We start from the raw sequence: 7,708 nt of genomic DNA, 5'->3' as shown, positions 1-7,708 counted from the left end.
TAGGGGCACAGCTGCCGTCAGCGAAGTCGGGGTTCTCTCACTGGGAAGAGGGGGACGAGGACGTCTGATGGGCCACTAGCTCATAGCAGTGTCAGAGCCACCAGTAGATCTGGGTTCTGTTCAGCTGTTCTTATCCATGGGGCTAAAACACTCCCTTGTGTTACTATTGTTTTGTGGGGCCTCACAAGCAATTTTTATAAATGGCAAAGTATTAAAGTTTGGGAATTTTTTAGTTTTTAACAAATAAAGGGATTTGCTGGAGTAAGTGACACTTGGTAACTTTGTTCTTACTCGTTGCGTCCTCGTGTGCTGTCCCATGTATGGGGGGGTGCAGCTATTGTGACAGATGCTCAGCATCCTTAGATGAATAATCCACAGTTGGTGGAGAGCACGTCAGCTGACAGTTTCCATGAAAGCATCAGAAGTCCTGACTCTAATCGGTGTGTAAAGGGAATTTGTTGGCTCCCATAGCAGAGGAATCCACAGATGTTAGCTGGCTCTAGGTGTGGCTGCATTTCGGTCTCTGAAGGCACTGTCAGGAATTCCCTCTCTCCCTCTTACCTCTGCCCTCCTCTGTGCGGGCTTCAACCTCAGGCCCCACACGGTGTTCTGGCAGCCCCAGGATCCGCTCTGGCTGTGACCTCATCAATGCAGGACCTCCAACCTCACATGTTCTGAAGAAAGAGCACACGACTTCCCCAATCGCTCCTGCAACAGCCCTGATATGACTCTGATTGGTCCAGAGTTGGTCACATGCCCAAGCCCCAAATGATGCTGTGGCCAGGGATGCTGCGTGTTTATTATGTGGACCTAGATCACATGATTCACATGTAGAAAAAGGCAAGGGCCCCACCTATGCCACAAGAACTGACAGTAGGGAGGAGTCAACTCCCAAATGGAAAGCCATCACTGCAAGCAGGGGGAGCGGTGCTGGCAAGAAAAACCTCAAATGTCCACTGTAGGAGTGACCTTTACTGAAGGTCATCTGGTGCTCAGGAAGTGCTGTTTCTACAGTCACGTGCTGTAGCATGATGGTGGTCCCCTGAGATTAGTACCATAGAGTCCAGGTGTGCAGTAGGCTGTACCATCTGGGTGTGTAAGTGTACCCTGTGATGCTCACACAACGATGAAATCGCCTAACGACGCATTTCTCAGAACCTGCCCCCCCTCAGTAGTGATGCACGACTGCTTCCTTCCCTGTAAAGCCCTCTGGCTTTGTCAGATTCTAGATAAGCCCCGAGAGGGCGTGTTTCACACTTGAGCACCATCCACCACGTGCGCTGTGGAAACGGTGGGAAGCCCTCGTCTGTTTCACCCCAGTGACCCATGAAGCTTCTTAGTCCACGGGGACTTCAGCCGGGAGTGATGGCTCCCGAGGCTGCCCTGGACGCCTGAGGAAGCTCCCGTCTCTTCCATCGCTGGGGACCCAAAGCCCCGGGCGTGAGCCGCGGCAGGCCCTCCTTCCTCCTGCAGGGAACTTGCTGCGATTCACGCCCCAGGGTCAGTGCTGAGGCTGGCTTCCTGCTCGTGCAGAGGGACCGAGTCAGAAAGGTCCTCACCAGACGCCAGCCAAGGCGCTGTGCTCCCGCGTGGTTGACGGCTGCTCCCGGGCCTGCGCCTGTGCTGGGGGGGAGTGCGCACGTGTGTGAGTGTGAGGGTGGGATGAGTGTGTTTGTAGTTCACATGCACCTGTCGACACAATAACCCAGTTCAAGCATTTCCATCGATTCTGAAATGAGTAAAAATAATGACACATACCTAGGTGGCTCTTACTGTCTGCCAGGTGCTGGAGAAAGACAGATGCCTAGACAGATAGTTGGTGGATAGAGAGATGGCTCATAGATAGAGTCGTTTAACCATCTCAACACCCGCATGTTCACAGAAGCACCGTTCACAGACAAAACAAACAAACAAGCATGTGGGATGGATAATCATCACATAGGTGAACAAGGTGTGGTGTTTGAACTGTGCACAGCAGGGAAGACCCGTCTTCGATGTGCTCTTTAACACAGACGACACTCACAAGCGTGAGTTGAACACAGTCAGCACGTCTCAGAAGACGGCGGCTGGGGGATCTCCTCGAGTAAATGTGCAAAGGCTGACAACAGCAGACAGTGTGTTCAGGATGCGGGACTAGGGCCTGCAGCGTAAATGAAGAAGGGAGAGACCGAGACTGAGGAGAGGGGACCTCAGAGGGAGGGGGCTGAGGTGGGAGGACTCAGGAGGGGCCGTCGGGTCCCGATGGGGCTGGGGATCCAAGGACCCAGGGTGGGCGCCCAGGCCCCAGGCGCCATGTGAATGTGACCTGCACCCTGGGCTCAGGTCGCCCCTGCGTCTTCAGCCTGCCCACCCCACGGAGGCGGCAGGGACACAGACAGGGACGTGGAGCTGGGGCGTGGGCTCCTTCCTCATCCCACCCGTGATCTCGTCTCCTCTCTGTTCTCTCATGACCTGTCCTGGACCGTCAGGCCCAGCGTTCAGAGTGGCTTTGACCCTGACCCTTCAGGGCAATGATGTTCCTGAATTAACCTGAACCCATGAGTCCCACCTGTGCCCACCTGGACACCTGTGCGGGGGTTGCTATGGCACCGTCACCACGGTCCCGGGCGCCCAGTGCCTGACCCAAATGCGCGTCAGTGGAGGGGAGTGAGTGGCATCAGCGTGGGGTGTGCAGGACGCCTGTGTGTGTGCCCCTCTGCCCCAGCCGTCTGTCCACACGGGGACATCCTGCATCCCCTCCTGACACCAAGAGGGCGTCCACAGGGAGCGGGGGCAGAAACTATGTCTCCCCCGCCCTCCCAGCCTCGCTCACCTGAGGCCAGCCGGTCCCCTCGGGGTCCAGACCACCGGCCTCTGTTCAGCTGAGGCCCTGCCCCCCTCCCTCCCTTCTCATTGTGACTCTTCATGAGGCGGGAGGATGTGGAAGGGGGGATGTGAGTCTAGAAAGTTCTGGAGAGTTATGTTCCCGTTACCCCGTCTGGTCATTGAGATGAAACGTCCACTAACACTTCACCCTCTGCCAGACGAGTCCTGGGCTTCTGCCCTCACCTGGGCTGCGGGATGCAGGAAGTCAGACTTGGTTAGGGCCCACCTTGTCCATCCCCCACCCACCCCGATCAGCAGATGGGCGGTGAGAGCCTGAGAGTAAGTGCTGCCTGAGGGTTCCACATCAGAAAGGGAGCTCTTGGTTCTAAGTCCTGGGCTCCTTCTGCTCCTTCTGTGATGGACATGTGTGTGTGTATACACATGTGTGCACACCCATGTGTTTGTATACACATGTGCATATGTGTGTGTGTATATGTGCATGCACCAGCGCAGCCTCTCCTTGGGAACCACATCCCCATCTTTGGTCCCTCAATGGAGGGGGCAGACTCCACCTCCGAGCTCTAGCGGTGGGCATGTAGCCAAGCCTGGTCATGGGGACGCTCCGCTTCCCTGCCACAGTGAACGGCCCAGGAATGAACCCAAGCTGTACAGTGAGGGTCCCCTCCAGGAGACGGGTGCCCTCTCTTTCTGAAACCGTGGGCAATGAGAACTGTAACCTGAAGGTGCTGGGTTACAGCACCACAGGGGACAATGCTACCATGGGGGACAATTGCCTGATAATGTCAGAAGCGAGAGAGAGAGACAGACACATAGAGACACGGACAGAGACAGAGAGAGAGAGAGAGAGGGAGAGAGAGTCCTAACAGCGTGGGTCCAACCCTGGACCCAGCTGTGCCCAATGCCTTCACCCCATGAATTGCCCAGGCACTAAGCTGACAATACGCTTTTTCACTTAAACTGTATTAAATTTGATTTCTTTTTTTTTTTTTAAATTCAAACTTTTTTTTTTTTTTTTAAGATTTTATTTTTTCCTTTTTCTCCCCAAAGCCCCCCGGTACATAGTTGTGTATTCTTCGTTGTGGGTTCCTCTAGTTGTGGCATGTGGGACGCTGCCTCAGCGTGGTCTGACGAGTAGTGCCATGTCCGCGCCCAGGATTCGAACCGACGAAACACCGGGCCGCCTGCAGCGGAGCGCACGAACTTAACCACTCGGCCACGGGGCCAGCCCCATTAAATTTGATTTCTTTCTTTTAATATTTAATGAAGTTCTTACTCAAATGATTCCAAGCCTTATCTGATGAATCATATATGAAATTAGTGATTTTGTTCTTGCAAGAGTGCCTCTGGCTTAGGTGACATGGATGAGAAAATCCTTCCTCTTCTCTGCCCTGCTTCCATCTCATCTTCTTTGCTTGGCAAAAGCCACTAACTTGGCCTGGGAAAGGCCGAAATTGGAAGGGAACAGAGTCAGCTTTAACCCAGCCATCCTGAGTCAGGCGCTCCTTCCCGTGGCCGCCTCTTACTTTCTGAGCTCCCGTCAGGTCTTAAAGGAGCACACGTGATTGACTTGCTGAAGACGCACAGTCCTCCGGTCTGAGCAAAGCCCAGTAAAGATGCTGACAGGAGCGCTGTGCTGGGACACGTGTGCCCCATGCAGAGCATGTGTCCGCAGCATCTCATCCAGGTGGGGCCAGAGTCGGCCCCCGCCTTCTAGGTCTGCAAACCCACGTGAGGAGGTCCCTCTGTGGCGCCCTCCAGGAATCCGAGGGTCTGACTGCAGGGCCATCTGAGGGTGACGGGAAGAGAGGAGGAGCTGAGGAAGATGCGTTTCTTGTCCCTGCTGCCACCTACAAGCTGCGTGACAGCAGAGGAGCGGGGGACCCTGGAGGGCTAGGCCCACGGGGCCTGGGAAGAGCTTTCCTTCCTTGTGTTGGTCTCAGCTCCTCCCTCTTTCCTGGGCTCAGACAAAACTTATTTTGTTGTTTAATGTTAAAAATGGTAGTGTTGGAGTTTTTGGTTACATGTCACAGAATTGCATCTCCAGCCAGCTTAGTCAAAAGAGTGTTTATTGCCTCCCGTAAGAACAAGTGCATGGGCAATGTGGCCTGGGGGCGACTAAGGCTGGGGCAGCAGCACGCACCCATCCCTCCCGTCTTCGTGTTCACAGGCAGCCTCCTTGCCCTGAGGGGCGCTGGCTGCTGACCTCGGGCTGGTAGCTTCTAGTCCAGCAGAAGGCAGATCGTCTATGTGACAAGTGTTCCACAGACTTCCCCAAACGGAGTCTCATTGCTCTGACTTAGGTCCTGTATCCAGCCCTGAACCAATGACAGAGGCCAGGGTGTGAGACATGCACATGTCCAGGGCGGGGCCCCCTGTCTGCCTTGCCTCTGAGAGTGGGTAGGGGGTTGGGGGTCAACGCCCTGAGCTGATGGGCTGGGATGACAGAGTGGTTCTCACAGGAAAATCAAGGGCTGTCATCGGGGGAGAGGTGGGCGCTGGCAGGGAATATGACAGATGTCCACTGCGTGCATCCAATCGGCTGGAGCCCAGCATGGGGGAGCGTGAGCCAGGGGATATCCGAGGACTCCCAGCGAGGTCAGCAGAGCTCTGAGTCTGGGGAGTGACAGCAGCCGGCTGCCAGGAGCTGTGGGGGTGCCTGCGGAGCAGTCCTGGGCCTGGAGCTCACAGTCTACCTGGGCAGTGGGGTGGGGCAGCGAGGAGGTGAGGCAACTGGGCAAAGGGGCTGGGAGTTCCTCACATCCAGAACCATCCTTGGAGAGGCCCTTTGGGGATGTCCATGGGAATTTTCAGTTCCCAGCATGGCACATCCAGCAGCCTGGCTGAACCTCCCCCTGAAATGAGACACGGGTCCTGAGAGGTGTTCCCGGAGGCTGCTCCATCAATTAACTGAACGGCTCATCCAGGATCCAGCTCACAACGAGTCTGCTCTTTATGACTTTAATCCGACATTGTACCGCAATTGTGGGTGATCATTAACAGAGAATAGTGGGGCAGGAAAATTATAGGCTGGGGAGTTTCTGCAGAATAATTTGAGAATCAAGAATGTACACAGAGTAATAAGACAAACATGTGCTATAATTTCAAAAGTGAAGGTGTGGGCAAGCGGTAATTGCAGGTGCTAATGGGAGCTTGCAACATGGTCCATTTCTCCGTCAAGTAGGGAGACGTTCAAGAGGAGAGTTTCTGGGTCTCGGCTGCATCTGGAATAGAGAGAGAGATGTTCATGTGAATGGGGCCCTGGAGACGCGTGCAGGGCACAGTCCTGTGCTGACCTGGGCAGGGACGTGCACAGGTTCCAGCTGTGAAGGAAATAGTTTTGATCTCACAATTTCTGAACAGGTGCAAACCTCCCCCAAGGAGCCGGTGTTCTGTCTCCTTCTCTCCAGGACGAGGCTGCTGGCGGGACGGGCAGGACGTCAGCGGGCACTGCCTCTTCCCTGTCCTTCTCTGCCTCAGGCCTCCTTTCAACAGAAGCAGTAACGGGCCCACAGTCAATCATACTGGTAATCATTTAATTTAGGGGGGCCAGTGCAGCACAGGGGTTGGGGGCTGCAGCAGATTTCTGAGAGTCCATCCCGGCCCCACCCCTCACCTCCTGGGGGACCTGGGGCCAATTCCTTCACTTCTCCTGCTTCTGTTACTTCCCCTGTAGGCAGAGTGGGGAGGGTAGTGGTGCCACCACCCAGAGGAAGCCCTCGGTGAGAAGACCCCCAAAAACCCTTTCCTTGCGCCGAGCGTGAGCCTCAGGGAGCTGCTCCCCACACTGATTCTAATGTTTAAAATCTGTCTTTTTTCCCCACATGACCCCTAAATCTAAAGCAGTGACATCCTCTGTGACTCAACCAGATGTGTGATCGCTCCAGTACCCGTGAGCACTGGCCAGGCTGGACTGTGGGGAGACACTGGTTGTCACAATGCTTGCTGAGCACTTGAGGTGACTTTGCACTGACTTTACTCCTGTTTGCTGGACCCACCTGTTCTGTAAGCGACACCAGCCCCATCCCACCCTGGTGGCTCAGAGCACCTGAGACTGGGATGGGGGCAACAGGAGGAAACATCCTGCCCCTAGGACAAGGTAGGGTCCCAGCCACCGTCTCTGGGTCCCCTCCATGGGGCACAGTTGGCCATGTTCACTCCCCAAACTAAACTCATACATCCTAGTCACACTTCCTACTTTACTGGGATTTAAATGAATGCATTTTCCAGAGTTGCCATAATTTCCATCATGGAATGTGACAGATGGAGAAGACACTAGTCTAATCCCCTCTTTTATTAATAAAGAAAATAAATCAGGGAGCCCAGAGGGTGAGGGTGAGAGGCCAGCATCCCACAGAGTCCGGGGTGGGAAGGAGGCCCTGGGCTGCCCTCCTGGTAGGGGCAGACTCTGTCTGGGCTCTTCCAGCAGACGGACGGGTGACCCAGGGCCTGGCTGCGGTGGGGGCCTGGGGAAGGAGTGCAGACATCAGACACCATCACATGCTCCCGACTGACCTCAGAATCTTAGTCTGAAAGGTCAGGATCCTTGTGTGATCTCCTCTGCAACAGAAGAACAGAGCCCCAGCCAGCTGCGAGGTCTCGCCTCTCCAAGTGACAGTGAAGAGAGGACGTCACACAGGTGAGGGGCCAGCACATGAGGGGGAGTGCTGCTGGTTCAGAGCTGATTATGGCCTGAGTCCAGGGAGGCAGGAGAGGCTAGGGTGAGGAGCCCCCACCCTCTGTCTCCTGTGGCTCCTGCCGCACAGATGAGAAAGCCCAGAGGCCCGATGCCCAGAGGCAGGTGGTGGAGGGCACTCTGGAACCTGAGACGGCTGGGGAGGCTTGGGGCCAGGAGTCCTGAGGAGACAAAGGTGAAGGTGCCGGA

At 55.3% G+C, this 7,708-nt stretch overlaps 1 long non-coding RNA gene across 2 annotated transcripts in view; it reads right to left on the bottom strand.

Annotated features, from left to right (window-relative positions):
- Positions 1 to 4,066: 4,066 nt before the first annotated feature.
- The window catches only part of LOC139084490 (uncharacterized), a 23,739-nt gene continuing 20,097 nt past the window's right edge, over positions 4,067 to 7,708 (bottom strand). The window contains exons 1-3 of one of the 2 annotated variants that reach the window (XR_011541906.1): positions 6,440 to 6,724; positions 6,174 to 6,308; positions 5,905 to 6,047 (exon numbers count right to left, since the gene is read on the bottom strand). This is a non-coding gene — a long non-coding RNA (uncharacterized lncRNA). Of the gene's footprint in view, positions 6,048 to 6,173; positions 6,309 to 6,439; positions 6,725 to 7,708 lie in introns of those variants that run through there. The other variant, XR_011541907.1, reaches the window with a different exon arrangement.

The sequence above is a fragment of the Equus przewalskii genome, chromosome 7 (genome assembly GCF_037783145.1).
Source record: "Equus przewalskii isolate Varuska chromosome 7, EquPr2, whole genome shotgun sequence".
Classification (NCBI taxonomy): Eukaryota; Metazoa; Chordata; class Mammalia; order Perissodactyla; family Equidae; genus Equus; species Equus przewalskii.
This window is presented reverse-complemented; position numbering and strand designations above follow the sequence as displayed.